Source organism: Schistocerca nitens, chromosome 1 (assembly GCF_023898315.1).
Source record: "Schistocerca nitens isolate TAMUIC-IGC-003100 chromosome 1, iqSchNite1.1, whole genome shotgun sequence".
NCBI classification, from domain to species: Eukaryota; Metazoa; Arthropoda; class Insecta; order Orthoptera; family Acrididae; genus Schistocerca; species Schistocerca nitens.
In genome coordinates this window covers 788,432,880-788,455,147 of record NC_064614.1, presented here as the reverse complement: position 1 = coordinate 788,455,147, position 22,268 = coordinate 788,432,880, and the positions used below count along the sequence as shown (strand labels likewise).

Genomic DNA, 22,268 nt, shown 5'->3' with positions numbered 1-22,268 from the left:
TTTAAAATACTAAGTCCTGTCAAAAGAAGTTCGCCAAAAGACATTGACATTGTGTATCACCCAGTGACAAATACAGACCCTTCAAAGTAAACTAAAAGGTGCAATGACCACTCCTAAAGACAGTCAAGGAAAATGAGTTTCCCAAAGCAGATGAGCTATTACAGCAGGGACAAACCCCCACAAGAACGTGTGCTCACAAGCCTTAACCTCTGCAGAATGTATCTACTGCTTACTGTAAAGTTAACCACTAAATTAATATGCAGGTCATACTATCAAAGTATGCTTCAGACAGATTTTAATTTGTTTCAGAATACCTAGGTCAGATACTTGCAAACAGTGGGATTTGTTGTTTAACAAAATGAATGCAGCTTCAGATGAAATATTAACTGCACAATATCGAACTTAAGAGTCAGTTGCATCATGCAAAAGCAGACCAAGCATACAAAGCACTAAATAGCAATACAGAAATGGCTCAAAGAAACAAGACGTGTGTGTTTATCTACAACAGGTTTTATTTTGTCCTTCCTTGATGCATTCCATGCATTCCACTGTTTTCTACCAGACACAGCCTTCGTGTTATTACTGGGAACATAACAGTAAATTTGTGTGATGAAACCATCACAAGTAAAGGTTCAGCCAAAGTAGTTTCCTGTCTGCTTTAATTTGTGTCAAACAATTACAATACACCTGAAGGTATGGAATGCAAACTGATTGTATGCTCTTAACATTGTCAGGTAGAACAGTAACTTTAGAGTTTTAGCACATTAACTTCCATCCGGTCAGCTGCAAGTACTTACAGAACTATATCATTTTTTTTAATGTTTGGGTTGAAGTTATCTATCTTGTGATAGGGGCTCTGCACTGATTGAGAAAGAAAAGAAAAGTGTATCTAAATTATGGTTCTTTCAAAATGGAAGCATGTCATTGGTAAGGACTTTGTAGATTCTTCAAAACTGACCATTCACAAGATGGAAGATTTCAAGGACAAAAGACCCATTGAGTTGGTTTTCAGAAAGCCACCTGCTTTGAAAATTACTGATGTACTCTGGTTGAAACTGCATAGTGATGATCCTCAGGGCATAAGCGTGTGTTGTGGTCACGATTTGCTTCGCCCACAGTGAAGAATGTATTTTAAAATATGGATATGAACATCAAGTAAAACATTTTCTGTTGCCTTCAGCTCTACAACACAGCACACACTTCATAACGAGAACAAAACTGTTCTATTGGACATTAAAGTATATTAAGCCAAAATACAGGCATTTTTACAAAAACTAGCAGTGTAGCAACTGAGTTCAATGTACCAAATTTATTTATCAACTTTGTAAACTCTTGTTGTATTACTTTAAGAATGAAGTAATCAGTTTACAATAAATATTACTTTTGTATCTTGTTATAATTTCCTTACAATTTTTGGATTCTAGACAACATTATTACAGCAGAGTACATAGTGATCTAGAATAATGCTGCATATCCATAGCTACATTACATTTTTTTCCATTCTAATACTTTTTTAAAAAACTATGCTTAGCTTAATTTTAAAGAGCAAAACTAAATATTTTCAATTGTCTGTATGCACAAACAATACATATCTGATTAAATTATTATTTTGCAATAGTTCTATGAAATTAACAGTTTTTACTGATTTCCAGAAAACTGCAAAATGTGCCATACAGCATTATTCATGCATGTTTTGATGTGTAATGCAAGTGCATGGGTAACGACAACTATGAATAAAATTCTTGCATGCCTGGGATGCAAGACTAGGCATTAGAAATAGAAAAATAATAAAGTTTATTGACCAGTTCGCAGTGCATCACAAAGATACGATGTAACTACATAATATAAATGCAGTGTTTTTCCTCCGAGCTGTACAAACCACATTGTCACCTCAGTGAGACATTATCAAATGCCCGAAACAAAATACATGCCGATTCTTGTACAGAGGAGTCTGGCTCATCTTCATTCTACAATGAGAAAGGTTACATCTTGGATGCTACACATTTTGTAAGAAGTGCCTGGGATTCTGTGCACAAAAGCAAAATCTCAAACTGCTCCAAGGCAGCTTGTTTCCATCGGATACCTGTAATTAACAGAAGACAACATGCCAGGAAATGAAGTAACTGCAACTGAATAATGGCAGGGGGAAAAACCAGAGCAAGAAGAAAATCTTGATTACTGTAGCTTCAATAAACATGTTGATTGTGATGAAGGCGTTGCCCTGTTTTCAGTCCATGACAACTGATGAAGTGTTGCAGAAATAAATGGCAGAGGAACATGAGGACAGTGAAGACAAGAATGAACCAAAACCCAGGTGGTATTGCTGGAGGCTTTTGTTGGCAAGTAATTTTTGTTTTGGTTTTATTCTACAGTAATTGTGATCTTTGTCTTTTGTATATTTATGGTATGTCATAGTGAACACATGGTATCTGTTTTGGTTTCACTTTTTGGAGATGTCGGTATTTGTTTTCTTATATCAATAGCTGCAGTTGAGCTATATAAGTAAAAGGAAGTGCCCAATACCACATTACGGGCTTATAGGTATTGGCTTTTTGGTATCTATAGTTGTGGTTGAGCTATATAGATTAAGAGAAATGTCAGATACCTGCTGTTTTGTTGTAATTTAAATCTTTTTAGATATTATGTTTTAGGATGGTGTAGTGTTTCTTCATTGTTTTGTATTTTGCTTGCCCCACCGTAAACATCCAATTTTCTGTAGCTGCCCCATTAGTTTTCTTTTATTTTTGGAATGAAACGCTATTGCCACTTATTTTTGCCCGCGTTTGTTGGCTTATGTATGTAGTGGCATCATTGTCACCTATGGTATTTGCTACAAATGGCTGTTTCTGCCATACTGATGTCATGGGTCAAAGCAAGCATGTGGATTCAGTTGCTTCTGTAACGCCAATTTATTGCCACAACATGTCCGGAAGCACAGCGTTACGAGACCCAGCATTACCCAATGTATGGTACCTGTAATTCCACATTTTCACCAATGAAAATCAAATCATTAGCAAAACAGGTATTATTTGGTAGTACATTTTCCCTCTTATGATGTTCAAAATCCTTTCCACTAATTTACAGGGGCAAAAGGGTTCCCAATATAAGTTTGGTGTTTTAATCAACACACTATTGGCTTGATATCAAAGTGTGTCTAATGTAACATACATTTTGTTACTAGTTTATGAGATACTAAAATAACCTGCCCATCCAGTACAATGAGTTACCCTGCACATTTGGACTGATGTCAGCTGCATGAGCAAATCTACCTTCCACTCATTTCAGCACTAATATCTCAAGATGACAAAACACATAGCTCATAATTTAGTTTTGCAGCAACACTGTAAATGCTAAGCACATTTGTATGAAGTTTATTTCCACGAGTGCTACTGCTTAAGAATTGGATTATCAGAAATCAGATGAAGCCACTTGAGAAATAAAATGCAGATCCAGAAGGAATGGAGTTTCAAATTTAATGACCTGCCAACAGAATGATCTACACATAAGATCAGTTGAACAAAGAAAAACCCAACATGGCCCATCCCAAGCCAATATTGCACTTAAGCTGCTTTTAGTAACTAGACACTGAGTCCCACCTCATTCCCCCAATTTTAAGCACTGTAGCAGCATCTAACCCAAATTTATCAATAGTTAAATGGAAGGAAATTCAAGTGCCTTACGAAGTTCATAAAGAATGTCCATATTCCAAAAACTAGACAATTTTTTGAATATGGTCTAACTCTCAAAAATTGCTTAAAATTTGCAACTTTACTGTGAGAAGAAAGACTTTTGTAAAAATAACTGCAACACCTGTGCTACATGAAATATGAACAAGACAACATTTAAGTCTAGCTATATGCCTCATACGTAGGCAGAAAGCAGTGATTACAAAACCTATGCAAAAACTAGTTAAACCTGGATAAGTAGACATCTAACAACTGCAGTAACATTGTAGTATTAGAAGTTTTTGTACATATGAACATTCTTTCAGTTAGTGAAAATCCCAAATAAACTGTCAGTTACCCCTTAATGGGAGGCTAGCAATTAAGCAAAACACTTGTTTGGTAATGTTAAATATTACTAACTGTAAAAATGACAACACTGGTCACTAACTTTAAAAATATGTTGAAAATTAATAATCAGGGATGGAGATACTCAATTTTTAATATTTTTATTGCTACACACTAGCCAGGATTACAAAAAAGGGGATAACATATACATGTTAGTAATTGTTATGACAGTCCTCAATTTTCAAGTAGTGGTCAACTAGCCACCCTCTGCGTCAACACAGGTCTATAAACATTTTCACTCCTCCCTGCACATGACCCCTGGAATGTTGTTGAACTCCTGGATAATCACCTCACACAGACATTGCTCTTGGGTAATGGGATTACAATACACCTTATCCTCAAGTTCTGGGAAATGGGGGCGAGGTTGGGGTGGAGAGGATAAGTCTGAGATCAGGCTGGCCACTTCATAAGTCCTCACCAGCCAGTCCAATGCTCAGGAAGCACTTCATGTAACAACACCCAAACAGTTATTTACAAAGTGTGGCAAAGCATCATCTCACTGACACTACAGTTCGAAGTCCATCTATTTTGAAGTTCTGACCTAACATGGTCAGAGTCCCCATTATGCAACTTTCCAGGAAGAGAGTGCCAATCAGTCCTCTGTGCATCATGACACCACAAATCATCACTCCTGGAGACTTAATCTTAATGGTGAGACTGGGGATGTTATGGACCCCAAATAAACAGTTGCATGTTCATAATACTTGGGTTGAATTTGACCGTCCGTATGAGGTCAGAACCTTCCCACTTCACCTCTGCAAATTTGAGTAATCTGTAAAAGTCTTCCTCATTCAACATGTGAATACTTTATGGATGGTATGGCATAAGCTTCAAATCGTGCAAAACTCTCTGAACGATTCCTCGACATGTGCAGCAGGTCCGACAAACAATGGGTATACTGATTTCTCAGCAACATGTACTTTGTGTCTGGAGTTCAGATAGCTCTTGGCTGGCTGATTTGTTTGGGGTTTACAGCTGTGACACTTGGCATTAAAATTACTTTTTTACTGGAGCAATTTTTTCTCCATAGACTGCAGGCCGTCCACATTTTTCTAAAATCGGCACAGATCAGATAAATGGTTCATAAAAAGGAAAAGGTGCACACTTTACACACTATTCGGAAACTTTCTTCCTGCCATTTATACATGCAAACTGAGGTGAGCAGTGCCCTCAGCAGAACTACCTATTAACTACTGTAAGTACTTCCAGCTCCTTTTTCTCTGTGAATGCCCGAGTATGGTACATCCTGTATTGCCAGCTAAGCCCATAAATGACCAAAGGTGATTTTCAATTTTGTGGTCCAAATCTCTCTTTAAAATTGTCTGTTATTTAATAAGTTGATGGCTCCTGCAATCCACTAACATATGGTCCCAGCAATGAACAGATGTAGCTAACAATATGCTGACTGCAAGTTGGGATCAGTGAACACGAAGAATCAGTCCGCAAAAATTTATCATGGAAGAAAGAGGAATTTAACCTTATGCAGAGGCTTTCCAAATGAAACTTCCTTTAAATGAGGCTATATCAGACAACATTGTATGCATGATTTGCCAGACTTTTTGAAAATCAAATGTGGACTGTACTTTAAAACATGGCTGGCAATACCTTTCAGTGACTTTTAGCAAATTCCACAATCAAAACATCTGAGGCAATTTTGTCTCAATGTATTCATAGGAACCAGAAAAAGATACATTAAATACATTTTCTGGACATTTCACACCCTCTTGAGTAGAAAATGAACAGGCAGAACTACTGGGATATTTATCAACTCTCAACAATCCCAATTTGAATCTTATCAGTTTAATTCACCAATATTAATATTTCTCAGCAAACTTACAGATCTGATCAACTGTTTTTAAACATCAGTTAAATACAGCAATTTTTATAAACATGAGCCTCTTTTTATTAACATTTTTGATTAAGGCAAGTTGTAAGTTCAGCACTTATGCAAAACCATTTCAAGACCTCCTTTCCTTTTCAGCTGCTACATGTAGGGGCAAAAAAGAAACAAGTGTTAACTATTCAGCTCACTTTAAGTAGTACGCATGTAATCTTTTTTAAAAATACTTCTACCAATGTAATTGTGATCACCAGCCTGAAGATTTGTTTGCTGCAACTCTTCCCACTAACCTCTTGTGAAAATGTCCATGTCTGTAACTACTGCAACCCTTATTCATCTGAACCTTATTATTTCCAAGTTTTTGTGTCTTATAATTCCCTACCCTCACCTCACTTCCCTCCATTACCAAATTAATTGCATCTTGGACAACAGGATGTGGGATCCTATTGATTCAGTGCATTTGTGGCACACAGCTCTGCTCAACAACTGTTCAGTCTCTTAAATACTATATCAGCATGTGAAACATATTTCAAAAATTTCTATTCTCTTCCAGTCAGTTTCACTTTTCACTGCCATATAAGGCTTCATCTGCAGCAATTCACACAAGCAGTATCAATTCATGCCTGGGTTTCCTTCAGTGGCCCACAAAAGAAATAAGCAAAACTTTCTCGAAAACCAACTGAAAACTAATCATAAGTCATTGAAGTTAACTATAATACTTACACGATTCACTGGAAAAAATGTGACAAAAATCCTATAGCCATCAATAAACGATCCACAAACTGGAGAATCTGGAATGCATTAACACAAATGTTACAACTATTGCCTAACCATTAACACAATAATTATACAATCAAGAACTTTTTACATCTTTCCAAAACCATGTTGAGTATTTATTTCAAGTGACCATTTGCCAACAAAAAATCAGTGTTCTGTAAGTCTTTAAATTGAGGTAATTATATCTCAACTACTGCTGAATTTTTTTAAGCAGTTACATACTGCATGTATACCCTAAATGAACCACAAAGTTACAGCAATTACACTAAATTATTTGCTCAAGTAATTTTTAAACCAATTACTCTGATCAATCTCGCACAAAGCCATAAAAGTATGCATGTTACATATGCTTACAGAAAGCAAATACTAAATTTTGTCTGACTGGAAAACAAAGTTCACCTGCAGTTGAACAATTGACCACTGCCTTTATGTCAACTATAAATTATCAGACTGACAAATTGTATCTGGCTATTAAATAACAACTCAATGTTTTTACTTGCAGCTTTAGCATGGAAACACTTGATAATCATGTTATACACAACCTTTGTCAATAATGTTTATTATCACTAAGAGCCTCTTATCACCATATAGGAAAATGGGAATGAATAATTTATTCAGATGTTTGGACAATCCCTCAAACTATGTGGAAGAAAGTCCTGGAAAGCAGGGGGCACAAGAAACTACTGCACATTAAATCTAATGGATATGAGTGTATTTATGATTGCACATTAAACAAAGTCACTTATGAGTTACCTCTAAAAAAAAGTGTACACCCTCTGATATCTTTTGAACAGTAATGTGTTATGAAATTAATACTTTCAAATCAATGTTTACTAAAACTAGCAAAGATTTTAGCTCTAAGACAAATATGGAATGTCTTTTCCACTTCCCTAATTTTATAAACTATCAAATTCCTGTTATTCTTAATTTTTATGCTTTAATTCTGATGTGTAAGGGGTTTTACACCATTTCTGTATCAAGAATATGGCACACTACTGACATCAGTTAACAAGTTAAGCAACTTTTCACATGAGACAACTAACATACTTCATTCTGTTTGATTTACTTCAAACATACTTTGCCTGGGAAAATTCCTATAGTTAATGATTTGACATATCTTACAATATGTAATACTATTCTCTTACACCAATATAGCTGTCCTGATAAATTAACTCTTCTTAAAGACCAACTTTTTAAAGTTTTAAACTGAGGAAATAAAGAAAGCACAAATTCCCACCAGCATAAATTATTATTGCTGCAACAACTACTCTCTCACACAGATTCACCCAATACTTCCAACAGCACTTCAGTTGGGACAGAAGTAATTTAAATCCAATATTTGACATTTCAATACATTATGGCAGCCGTTGCAGCAAATATGATCAGTAGCTCATTTGTAAACATACATTGGTTGTTCCTGCATGTTTAAATAAAAACTTAAGTAAACTATATGATTCTGCAAGCAACATGCTTGCACAATACTCAAAAATCATCTTACATTTGTGCTTGTAGATGTACATGATGCTGGTGCAGTTTCACACTCCACCTTACTTCATCCACAAGGCACCAATAACGTTGCTTTCAGTGAGCCAGTACTGCCAGAAGTCATATATACCCATTAAGGAGCAATGGCCATAGAGCACGTCTTCATCATACAGAAGATGTCAAGATGCCATTTAACTCTGATTAACTGTCAACCATAAACAGGAATTAGACTACACATTCAAACATTCCATTTTACATGAATCCACAGGATAAACAAAGTATCTGCCAATTGAAAAAGGTATTATGTAACTTTGTTATCAACTTTAAAGTTTATGCATCAAGTTACAAAGAAAAGATGCAACAAAATTCCACAGTACATCTGTCATTTTCGAAATATCTTGTCAACATTTTCGCAACACAACATGTAATAAAATTACATTACTAACAACCAACTAGTTAATAACTTTGGAAGATAATGTCCAGTTGCTTGTCTTCAAGCAATCAGTAATGATGTGTGTACCATGAAAACCCACCAAAAATTAACAGCTGCCACAGATTAACAAAGTACTTATATTTCTTGAACGATACTTCACTGCCAAATTGCAACTATTTGTCAGAATTGAATAGCAGGCTATACAACGTTCTTGTCCTTAGGGCAGCAAAATATATTACTGTGTGTGCAGAACAGTTTTCATCATGCAAGTGACAGCCTTTTTAGCTGCTACCCATAACTCCAACAGTAACATAAGCATGTGGAAAACCATTTCTATTTGTTTTCAATAACCAGGCACACCTTCCTGCTCCCTACGAGCAACATTTTTCCACACCTAATGACACACCAGCACATCTAAACAGTTTCAGATATGGAACTCAAAACCTTGAAATGGTGGAGTAAGCCACATATCAGTCTGATGCCACATGTGGAGCAAACTAAAATGGAGGTTAGTCACATCTGCAAATGATCAAAGAGTATGTCACTGTAGAGTAGAATGGTCAGAGAAATTTTCAATGATAGCTGGGCTGACAAGTTAGAAAATTTATACTTTCATCTATCAATTAACCTGTAAATTAAACTTGAAATATGGACAAACTACACAACCCTGCCAATTCTGAAACTTTCTACCACTTAAAATTGCAATTAGGATCACCCACAGAACTGCAGTCACATTGTTATCCCAAGCCACACAATTTATTAACGTTTAAAATGGACAGCAATGCTGAAGACTATACTTCACAACACCAAATCATTTACAAGAACAACAGCCCTCAGAAATAAACACAGAATATTAGGTTACACCATTTTACTGATTGTTTAGCTCCATGGCTGTGTACTGTATTACCTTAAGAAATACAGCAACCAGCCACTTCAGCCATTTAGGGAAACCAGAATGTTGTCAGTAAATTATCAACCACCCATTACAGACAAATCTATAAAAATTAATCCTAATCGCTGAACACAGGAATTAAATTCAAATAGTGTTTTCATGTAAGAGCCATATTTGGCAGATAAAGGGATTTTTTAATGGCTCCCCTATGAGTTCTGACAACATTACAACAATCATGGAAACTAACAGCTTATTGTACACTAAAAATAATTCAGTTACACATACCTGAACTAAAATTTCTGGTTCTATGTTAACACCATGAAAAAGTACATTTAATGATTCTATTACGAAAATTTCTTCAAAACGAAAATGGATACGTACACTACTAACACAATTTATGTAGAAGAGCACTTTACACAGAAGACCACTCGAAACGCAGCTTTTACTCATCTGAAGTGTGCATGACAAATCCTCCTCAACGAAAGCCAGAGCATAAAAAATTCGAATATCAGTACCACTAGCTGCCACTTCCCCCCCGACAACGTCACTCATCAAAATACTGATTCATTGACATTTGGTTAATAATATAAAACTCACTCTAAAGTTTAAACGTATTAACCAACCATTTATGCTGAAACTTCCTCGGCAAAAACACTCCACGACCATTTCCGCCGATAAGTAGTTGAACGGCCCGCATTTCATTTACCATGTTGGCCTGTGTAATCTGACAAAAGAACCATTTTTTAATAAATAAGAATAATTTACATACACAAAAATTAAAATTTTTACAAATTTTATTTTGAAGGAACATTCAATTAAGAGTTAACAAAAACTCAATATGCAACCGATGTTACAGACATTCGTAGAATGTATGTACAATTCAATATGAATCACAATATTTCAACCAATGAAATTACAGTAGTCCCGTCATTACAAACCGCAACGCCATTTGCTTCAAGTCGCGATCTACCGCCACAACAGACCACAGGACCGTCTGTCACACGAGACGCCATGACGAAATCTCCTGCAACACGGAAATGGCTTCATGAACCCGTGACCATGAAACGTCTCCTCTATTAAAACATTCAAATATTGCAAACCTTACCCATGATCATCTCTGCGGCGATATCTTCACTTCTTTCAACATAGACATAAAACTATTAAAGCTGTTGATATCATCGCATGCCTGATAATCCCAATCTGAATTGGTGACCTTTTGTCTAGAAGTTTCTAAATTCTTGCAAAGCTCCACTTTAACTCGCTGCCAACGCCTGTAGCGTTCTTGCTGCTTGCTTTTAAGTTCGTGTTCCGCCCTAAGCAATGCGCTTGACAAAATCGCCTCCACTCTTAGATCCCTCCTACGCTTTCTCTTCATTGTAGATTTCTTAGAGCGGACTTTACTTATCCACTCGACGAGTTCCTCTGTCTGCAGCTTCTTCAATCCGACGTCCCTAAATTGCAGTGAAACTCCCATATCTGCAATTTTAGACCCAAGTTTTCCACACCACTTGCTGCAACACCACACAGCCACAAGAACTTTACGACACTCTGACGTCACAACCACGTCATGCAGAGAAATTGAGAACAGTGCGTGGCCTTCTATATGCAGAGAGGATTAAAACAAAATGTCGGACAGACAACCATGGAGGTATACAGGCCCGTCCACACGCAACGATCTGTCTGCGCAAATGTCTGCGCACATCACATGTGCGCAGACAGATCGTTGCGTGTGGACAGAAGATTTGCACCAACCTGAGGTGTGTGCAAACCTGGAAGTTGGAGTTGGAGGTTTGAGCGAAACCTCTCAAATCTGTAGGTTCAAACCACATCTGCGCAGACAAGTTGGAGCGTGTGGACAGGAGATCGCCGCAAATCTGGCGCGAAACAGCTGTTTCCTCAGTCTAGTGTTTGTATTTGTACGCACAGAGCATTAAAATGGCAGATACTCGTCAGTGTTCTCGAGAGTTTGTACGTGAATTCATTGAAATATACAGAAACCACCCATGTTTGTGGAAGATTAAAAGTAAAGAATATAGTGACCGAGACAAAAAGACAGCAGCATACAATGCTCTAATTGAAAAATTGCGGGCAGTTGACGCCTCAGCAATCAGAGAAACGGTAATAAAAAACTAATTTCGTTGCGAATTGGCGAAATTATTTGCGGATGGATGTCGAAACTTATAATTATCTCTTAAAGCTTGTAACCCCTCACATTATGAGAAAAAATACTTGTATGAGAAGGGCAATTTCTCCTCATGAACGGCTGGCGGTAACATTAAGATTCCTAGCAACAGGAAGGAGCTACAAGGATTTGGAATTTTCATCTGCAATATCGAAACAAGCAATGAGTGAAATAATACCCAACAGATGTGAAGCTATTTACGCTTTCCTGAAGGATGAGTTCATGAAGGCAAGTCAAGTAAATTAAGTCTGTCAGCGAATTGTTTACCGAAAAGAGTTATCCAAAGTTCAGAAATCTAGAAGATCTGGTGTAGGAGTAGATCAAGTATACCAGCCAACGTTATGGTATTTTGATCTGCTTGTCTTTCTTAGTGATCAAGAAACGCCAAGACCAAGCAGGAATACAATTGAAGACGAAATTGGAGTGTCAATGTGCGAGAAAATGGAACACGAGGTAATGTAAAACAAAACTGGTTCGCCCTGCAACTCTCGCAGTAAATTTACGTGAGAAAACTGCTTTCGCTTTAGCAGCCACTGTCTACACCATTTTGACCGCTTTCTCTATTTTCTGCGGTTGGTCTGAATGTTTTTTGCAACACAAGTTGCGAACACAGACCACAACAGAACTTCCTCCATTTCTATATGTCAAAATAACTGAATTAAATTTTGACGTTTACGGGGAGCGTAGTCGCTTGCCACCGATATTTCATTTCTACACCGACAGATGGCGGGCGAGTAGTAGATTGGGGTTTGTGTCGTGTGAACACACCACATTTGCAGCGATCTTTTGCATGTACAGATATCTGCGCCGATGTCTGCGCAGACAGATCGTTGCGTGTGGACCGGGCTTACCTCCATGCAGACAACTGTTTAAAGTCGATTCCAAAGGACATCAAAGGGCTGGAAAAGAATTGAAGGCGCCGTCAATGACCAAATAGTGTTGTATTACTTTATTGCTAGATCTGAAGCACTTACCAGTCTTGACTGGACAGACTGCGCCAAGTTTACGTACATACATATGAGTTATTTACAAAATTTCATTTCAAGTCCTGTGCAATTTTCCTATTGAATGGTCGCAGTAGCAGGGATTGCACTTCTCAGGACAAAGATAAGCGTTTCTAAAAGTACCATTGGGAAACTATTTTGTGTTCCAGACAGTCGACAGTTTGGTAGATCAATGTTCCTCTTGTTGTGGGTTCATGATTATGTAGCCTTGCCTCATGCTGAAAACTCTTGGTTCTCTTTTACACTAATGAGGGAGATTAAAAGATCAAAAAGTTATTTCAATACGCTTAACTCATAGGCATGATCTAACGGAATGATCTTGTGTAAACGAGGAAATCCAGAAAACCAACAGGACCTACATAAAATCTGCAGATCGATGGAGAACGTTTTCTTTCTTGATACAATTGATTTTTAAGGAATGTGATTCACAAAACATGAAATGTACTTAATCAAGAAAGGCAAATACTATTTATGTAAAAAAACTTAGCGAGGTACTGAAAACTATTTACGTAAATAGCGAAATATATGGACCAGTTCCATTGGAGACAAAACAATACTCAGGCAGAAGAGGCTCCACTCAGGAATGGAGCCGGCAACAGGCATCCCTCGTACATCCAGATGACACAGAAACAACAGTTGCAACTGAAGCAGCTGTAATAACATTGTCAGAGGAGGGATTAGTGTCAGCATTACCAGTTTCAACAAAAACAGTAACAACAAGGAATGTAAAACATCTAGCAACAGAAAATCTAGGATACAGTGAAGCAGACAAAAGGAGAAGAACAATTACGATGGGAGGAGCATCATTACTACAAGCATGGCAGGAATCAACAGTAGCAGTAGCAGCAACTGTAGAACCAACATGTAGCAGTTCGAGTAAAAGGAGGACACACCTCCTTCGCATCTAAAAGACTTTTTAAGAGAAGGAAGGAAGGAGAAGCACACAAGATAAGTAAATTTAATTATTTAACAGTATTTCACTACAATAAGAAACAAAATGCAAATAAAGTGAACTGGAAGTCATAGACAGCTTGGTTGTCTGCATTACTGAACACTGGCGTAAAGGAACTGAAATTGAATACATAGTTTTACCTTCTTTTGAATTAGCTTCTTATTATAGCATGACATTCAAGAGGGGCAGAGGCTCATGTATTTAAGGAAAAGGAGGACTCTAATTCACAGTTTGAAGGGATATGATTTCTTTAAGTGAAGAAAAACATTTTGATCTTTCAGTGATAGAGTTAAAAGAGCATAAAAACTTAAAAACTCTTTATACTGTGCTTATTTACGTCTCCTAATGGTGATGTCGAAATTTTTTCACTAAATTAATACAAGTCTTGGACAAATTATGTAATCCTAAAGGACAGATCGTTGTTTGTAGAGATTTAAATATCAATATGATCAGAAAGTGAATGAAGTCAGCAACAGATTCATGAATCTCATGTACAGCTATTGTATCTCACAATGGGTAACAAATGTCACAACAATAACCAATCATTCATCCTTAGTTATTGACCATATTCTAACAGATATCAACCACAAATATTGTAAGATAACTGTCAAAAACTTTGGGATATCATACCATCTTAGGCAAATTGCAGAACTGAAAACACATGTAAAAAAAAGAAAAAAAACAAGCAAAAGTGGTTGCCTACAGAAGGGTGTTTCCGAAATCAAATGGGTGTGAATTTGCAATGCAGATGACCAATCAGACATGATCAGAAGTATATTCAGGAACACATGTAAATTAAAAATTTAACAAATTCACAAACATATTAAAATTAAAATTTGAGGAGGCATTTCCTAAGATAGTAAATTCTGTTAGAGAATTTAGTAGAAAAAACTGGGTAGTAAAATTGATCACAAAATCTTCTGAAACTCTCAAATATCTCAGTTCCATTGAAGAAATTAAGAGTGATCTAGCGTTCTTACAGTTCTTTCTCAGATACAAAAGAACGTTGAGAAAACTGCTGTAGGAAGTAAAAAGAATCCAAAATGATATGACCATGCAGCACTCGGACGGTAAAAGCAAAGCCATTTGGAACAGTGTAAAACAAGAAACTGGTAATGCAAGGCCAAAGCAGATGATTATAAAAATTAGAAAGGAAAGTCGTTTAATAAATAATTCTAAGGACCTGGCAAAGTTTGTAAACAGCTACTTTAGTAATGCAGTAACCATACTCCAAGAAAAGCTTCCAATAATACAAGTTACAGCTGCAGTTAACTATGTACCTTTCACAATGTTGCTGCTACCCGTCACAGGGGAGGAAATCAGAACCATTTTCCATAATTTAAGAGTAAAATGGGCATAGGTCTAGATAAAGCTACTAAAACACTGCACAAGAAACATAAAAGTGCCCTTAAAAACATTATAAATAAGTCATTCTCATTAGGTTGCCATACATAACAAGGTGATACAGAAAATATAGAGAATTATAGACCAGTGTCATTACTGTCTTGCTTTTCAAAAATAATAGAAACTATTATGAAAAACAGGCTTATGGATTATTTAAATAGATACCAGCTTCTGTGCAGAGAAGAATTTGGCTTCATGTCTGGAAAGGGAACAGAAGCTGCTATAGCAAAATTTACAAACGTGGTTTTACAAGCTATATGCAAAGGAGAACAATTAACAGGAATTTTCCCACACCTCAGTAACGCAGCTGACACAGCTGATTCAAGGAACAATTTCAGGTAAACTTGTAGATCAGGAATAAGGGGGTGGTAAATAAGTGGTTTAGGTCTTACCTAACAGACAGAGCACAGAGAGTACAGATGTCCCAAATTTCAAGTGGCTCTAATTATATGACGAAACATGTTTCAGACCCAGAATATTTGAACTTTGGAATCCCTCAAGGGAGCATGTTAAGCCCAATCCTGTTTCTCATTTACATTAATGATTTTCTACTGTGGGTCACAGAAATTGTATTATTTGCTGATGACAGCAATACAATAATTATGGACAAATGGTTCAAATGGCTCTGAGCACTATGGGACTTAACTTCTGAGGTCATCAGTCCACTAACTACCCTAAGGACTCCACACACATCCATGCCCAAGGCAGGATTCGAATCTGCGACAGTAGCGGTCGGGAGGTTCCAGACTGTAGCATCTATAACTGCTCGGCCAATCCGGCAGGCAATTATGAACAGGACACCAGAAATGTTAGTAGTAAAAGTTGAAAAGGCACTTATGGCAGTCTACAATTGGTCAAATAACAATAAAGTAACTATTAATGTAGGAAAGCCTAATAACATGAACTTCTAAATAAACAGAAAACCTAATATAACAAAACTTAAAGTACTTAATGAAACCATAGACCATGTGGCTAGCACAAAATTTTTACATTTGTTGACAACGATTAAAATGGGATGAACATATCAGGGTACACGAAAAACTAAAACAGCATGCTATTCCGTATGGATATTAAACACAGTGTGTAATAGCTCATGCCTAAAATCAATATACTATGCACACATATATTCTAATAGCAGTTATGGCATACAAATCAAATAAAAACATTCTCTATCACATGAGAAGTGACCTCCTTACTTCTACAGATCTCTCTCTGTCAGCCACCATCAGCAGCCACAATGGCGGGGAAAAGCCTGTAGGTGGTCTGATGAAAGGGCTGAAGGCGGTTGCTAATGAATAAAAATCTGAAAATGGGATCGGGACTATTTTCATTTGATTTTTAGCATTTTATACCGATTGCTGCTTTGCTCTAATTACAGAATGCTTTCTGAAATTTTAAGTTATGGCATAGTATTCTGGGTTGCAAATGTGAGAATGTGGAAAATGTTTTTGAACTGCAAAAACGAGATGTCAGAATAAAGACCAAAACTCACAAAAGAGCCCATTGTATTGAGCTATTCAAAAAAGGGATATTCTTACACTTCCAAGGGAATACATATTCCAAACTGCAGTTTTCATACAAAAAACATTGGGCAATATAAAGCAAACAGCTTCAAATGTGATCATCAAACCAGGCACAGTGATTACTTGTATCTGGATAGAATGAATAGGGCGAAGACCCAAACCACTATGGTTTCCAAAGGAGTCAAAATATGTAATGAACTGCCAACATAGAACAAAAACATAAAGGAAATCTATAAATTTAAAACACATCTTGAAGAATATTTGTGAAACAATAGATTTTACTCATTAAATAGTTCATGCAAGACAAAATTATTAGAAATAAATAGGCAGGTTGACCAATTACAAAGTAGATAAAGAGAATGGAGTATATTTGTAAGCAACACGATACATTGTAGTTTGTAATTTATTCCACACAATACAAACCCAAGGTGTATTATAGGATGAGTGTTACGATTCATTACTCTTGTTTGAAGCTGGCTTTTCTGCCTTACATAATGCAGTGATAAATTGGGCATATATATATTTCTATTATGATTTTCTTATGCAAACCGTGTTTTTCCTTTAATTTATGTATCTCTAATATATATATATATATATATATATATATATATATATATATATATATATATATATGTGTGTGTGTGTGTGTGTGTGTGTGTGTGTGTGTGTGTGTGTGTGTGTGTGTGTGTGTGTAACGATGACGTCCATACATAGAAATTTGTCTGTGGATGAATGAATGCATAAGTAAATAAAAAAATAAGAGCATATACTTGCTGAAGATTGTCATTATTCCTAACCAGGTGAATATAGGCTTGCACTGCTCTAGTCTGTGTGTGTGTGTGTGTGTGTGTGTGTGTGTGTGTGTGTGTGTGTGTGTGTAACGATGACGTCCATACATAGAAATTTGTCTGTGGATGAATGAATGCATAAGTAAATAAAAAAATAAGAGCATATACTTGCTGAAGATTGTCATTATTCCTAACCAGGTGAATATAGGCTTGCACTGCTCTAGTCTTGCGCTTGATGCAATGACTCTGACTGCTTTCTTTTATAGAATTAATAAACCTATGCAACCTGCAAAGTGTCGCCATAACAGTAGGCTATAATTTATGTGGCCGAGAAATAGTACATAATACAATATTTTAAGGTATGGGTCAGTTAATACCCTTTTTAATTTTCTCAGAAGGTGTTCAACGTTGGAGACTTTGGAGCACACATATACTGTGTGTTCATTCATTGATAGATTGTTGTCAATCATGAATCCTAGCAGTTTATCATGGTATGCAACATTGCTAAGATTGCAACTCAGATGTTGCGTTCTTTCTTCATTCATTTCCATTTGATTGACGATGAACCATTCTTTGACGTTTTCAAAGAGCACATTTGCTGCTTGCAGAGCTTGTGCAGCAGCTTTTCCTTTCGCAAAAGAGTGGTGTCATTAGCAAACTGTTTCATGTGGTCGCTACAACCCAGATCGTTGATGTAAATAAGGAACAGGAGAGGTCCTATGACAGATCCCTGGAATAAGTCACACTCCAGTTTCTGTTCTTGGCAGATTGCACCATGAACTGATACTACCTGCTTTCGGTTTTCAAGACAGGCTTGAAGAGTAGCCATCATAACATCTCAAATACCATAACACTTTAATTAAAAAAGCAATATTTTATGGAAGATGCTGCCAAATGCCTTTCTGAGGTCACAGAGTGTCGGTGCCACACTCTCCCTGTCTTCAAAACCTCACCTTATCTCCATTGCTGCTGTAATCATTGACTTTCCCTTGTGAAAATCATGCTGTGTGTCCTGAGAGAGTTTATTGTCTTTGAAGTAATTTTGTAACTGGTATTTCATTACAGACTCCATAACTTTAGCTAGGATGGGGATTATAGAAACTGGTCTGAAACTGGACACTTCTAATGGATCACCTTTTTTGTAGACTGGTACTGTCTGTGTCAGTTTCAGGAACGCTGGGAAGACACAAAAGGATACACATTTATTGATTTCGATGGTTGAGCAAGCTCTGAAATACTTTTCTTCAAGGCTGTGCTACATATGCCATAGATATTTGCACTCTCTGAATGTTAATATGTATTCACTATTTTTGTAATGTCCTTAGGGTAAACTTTCTTCCAGTATTTAAAAGTGTAGCAGCTTACATTTACTATCCTAGCTGTGGGATCTAAGTCTGAGTCTGGAATTTAATTTACAGTATTTCCTACTATACTTCCGAAATATAGACTGAAGGCATCAGAACTACATGAATTTAAGCCAGAGGTGGGCTTCCTCCTGTGCTCATTTACCAGATTCCAAGCTCCTTTACATGGATTATGAGACTCTTTAATTAACTGGTCACTGTATTTTTTCTTTGTACCTTCCACTCCTTTCTATAGATCCTCTTGGCTCTTAAGTCGTTACAATGAAGCAGGTTTTTAGTTGGAAGATCTAAAGCTGTCATCATACAGTCCCTAAACATTAATACAACGAATTTTAATTTATCTAGCTCAGTTGTATATAACATCTTCCCTTTAATAGGTTTTCCCTTCCTTGTGATTTGCATGCATGATATTTCTTGAGAATTTTTGGGAATATGTCATCAAATTTTCTTTTCAGGGTTTGAAACATACATTCAAATGAGGCACTGGCCCACATTTTGCAATTTTCTGCTGCCAATTCACACCAGCTAGTGCTGCTTTAAGGTCAGTTAATCTCTCTTCTTTTAATAACCCTTCTACTGAAAGTACAGTTTGCAAGCCATTTGCTTCATTGCAATTACTCTTACTCTTCATGCTGAGTTCCATTACTAATGCACCATGGTCTGCAATCAGTGGTTCAATTATACCGATATTACAATCCCATATACTGAGGTTGGTGATAATTGTGTCTAGACAGACATTACCCCTTAAGGGGAATTTGTTTGCTACAGACAGTCAATATCTGTTTATTAAGCTCATGAAGATACTCTCTTTAGTACTACTGTCACCTATAAATATGTTTCAATTATAACACAATGCAATTTTAGATTTAAGGCATGTAAGGTAAGGAACCAGTTTTCCATCTGTACAATAAAGTTCTCAAAGTTACCATCTGGTGAATTGCACACAGTGATAACAGTGGCTCCTTTGCAGTAATATTTTTGTATGCATACACAGATACATGACCAGGAATTGTAGTAGCTCGATATCACGTATTTACCATACCCAAATACTCAGAAGATCTGTAATAGTCACTGTCTGCTTCAGCCAACCTGGCTCACTGATACATAAACATCGGTCTCACTTCTTCTAGAAAGAAATGGCAAAAGGTCCACCTTGGTTCTTAAAAACTGGACATTAACAATTGCTATAACAATATGCACATCACTGTAATCACTATTGTTCTTTCTGTATGATAATTTGTGGTCCTATTTTATATTTTCAAATTCTATATTATTGGGGCGTTGCTCTATCTCCGGAACATAAAACACCTTATTACTATATTCTTGGGCCATATGGCACAGTGTCTATTAGATTGTCCTTTAGAAGGAAGTTGACACAATCTTGAAGCTGTTGTTTACACCCTTAATTTCTAGTTTCTGAACTTGGAAAGATTTTCTTGGGGATTTTGATTACATTTTCAGTTGTAGTGGCATTTTTCACTTTTCCTAAATGGAACCACGCCTTTTTCTCTCCTTATAGCATTCATTGATCATCACTAGTGCCGATTATCAGATTTTTTTCTGTCACTGGCACCTGAATTTCTGGCTGATACGATGGCAGCTGCTTGGGATATTGGTCTTTCTTTCTCTGCAGGTTTCTGAAATGCAGTTTTATAAAGCATTTTTGGTTGTACAGAAGCATTCTGAGTCACGTTTTTGGTTTGTTGGTTTGCTGTAGCGGATGAGACGTCTTATCTCTACAATGAGCAGTTCTTTTCGTATTATGTACCTGACACTACATAACAGCATTCACATACAGGCTATTCTAGCTCGAGAGCTCAGCTGTGAACAACCAGGTGTGCACAGGTGGGCAGGAGTGAGTAAACAGCTTGTGTCCAATGTCACAGGTGGACAGCGCTGGACAAGCAGCTTACATGCAGCACTGTGCACAGAACACGGTGCCTGTTTATAATTAACAAAAAACATTAACATAAGCCACTCGTAGGAACATTTTACGTAGTCTGAGAAATACATTTCCGTTTATTCTCGAGTAATGAAATATTGGGTGTCTGTTCTCGGGCTGCCACAGGATGGAGAATACTCTTAAGTGTTGGGTCATGCAACTGGTACCTTTCTGCAGAGTTCACTCCCTTCATTACATAAAACAATTGTTCACAACCATATGCTGAGTCAAACATAGATATGTCAGCTGTGTTCCTGTGTAAGTATGGAAAGTCTTCTGCGTGAAGATCGCAACACCATCTTGCCAAATTCGTGGCTTTGTAATATCTGGCCTTAAGCAGTGGGCTGTTTAACAAATCTATTAGTTCTAGGTCCAGTTCTGAAGGAACAGTATCTGGTGCAACTGAAAATCGAATGCTAAACAGTTTTGACTCGTTTTGTAGGCATCACATACTCTGCAAGCTCGCCTCAAAACTTTGATAAAGTATGATAATTTGCGGATAATCACTAAAACTTATTTCTCCAGGCAATTGAAGGGATGAAGAACACGAAAAAGCTAAGTTTCTGCTACCAAGTTGCCTTTCCAATAGATGAAGTTTGTCCACATATATATTATTTTTATCGTACCACATCTACAATTAATAGATCCTTTCCTTGAACTGACGTATTTAAGCTGTTTAAATGTCTTGCAATGTCAGTTAGGAAGTACAGGTCTGCTACCCATGTCTCGTCACTGAGTGATGGTTGCCTCTCTCCTTTTCATTTCCGCAAACAGCGCAGTTTCTTCCTGAACTGCGAAAAATACATTGAGAACCTTGCCTCTGCTAAGCCACCACACTATACAGTGGTATGGAATATCACCATAGGTTGCTTCCTAGTAGTGCAAAATGCATTTTAACTGGCGGTGATTGGCATCATGGCGCCTTACAAAATTTACACACTTCCCCACGACCTTCATGATGGCGGTGCATTTCACACTCTTAGCACAAAGTGTTTCCTGGTGCACCAAACAGTGTATTCTTCATATTTCTTTCCGAAATTCCGTCTTGATTTTTTCCTTCAAACGACTCACAAAACCTTCCTGGCTCCCAACCATTTGCAGTGCACCGTTTGTTGCCACAGAAGAAAGCCCGGCCATGGCAAGCACATGTTTGCTACAGATTCACAGATGATCTCAAATATGATGTGACATGAAGTTGTGTACTCCATCAGTATCATGTCTAGTAGCTCATTAAAAACCTGTAGTTCCAAATTAACGCCCCTCACAAACATAGCATGCTGAGAAACGTCTGTGACATCTGTGATTTCATGAAGGTCTAACGAAAAAGCTACAAAAGTCTGGCACTTCTGCTTCAGTTGACTTTCGAAATCTGTGCCCATATGGCGCATCCAACGAGATACCAATTGGTAGGAGAGGCAAGCTCCTTCGACAACAGCGAGCTGGAATGATTTCACCATGGGATCCCATGAGAACTGTGCTCCAGTTGTTGTAATGGTGTGTGCACCGCTTTAGCATGCTCGAAGTGCTGCATCAGTTGAATCTTCATTGACTTCAGCAATCTACAATAGTTGCATAAAACGTAAGTAATAAACGAAATCAATATGTGGACAGA

The 22,268-nt window shown here is 37.1% G+C and overlaps 1 long non-coding RNA gene across 2 annotated transcripts in view; it reads right to left on the bottom strand.

Annotated features, from left to right (window-relative positions):
• Positions 1-10,522, bottom strand: part of LOC126262025 (uncharacterized) — a 100,230-nt gene extending 89,708 nt beyond the window's left edge. For both annotated transcript variants that reach the window (XR_007546707.1, XR_007546706.1), the window contains exons 1-4: positions 10,436-10,522; positions 10,121-10,221; positions 8,186-8,377; positions 6,634-6,701 (exon numbers count right to left, since the gene is read on the bottom strand). This is a non-coding gene — a long non-coding RNA (uncharacterized LOC126262025). The remainder of the gene's footprint in view (positions 1-6,633; positions 6,702-8,185; positions 8,378-10,120; positions 10,222-10,435) is intronic.
• Positions 10,523-22,268: the final 11,746 nt, after the last annotated feature.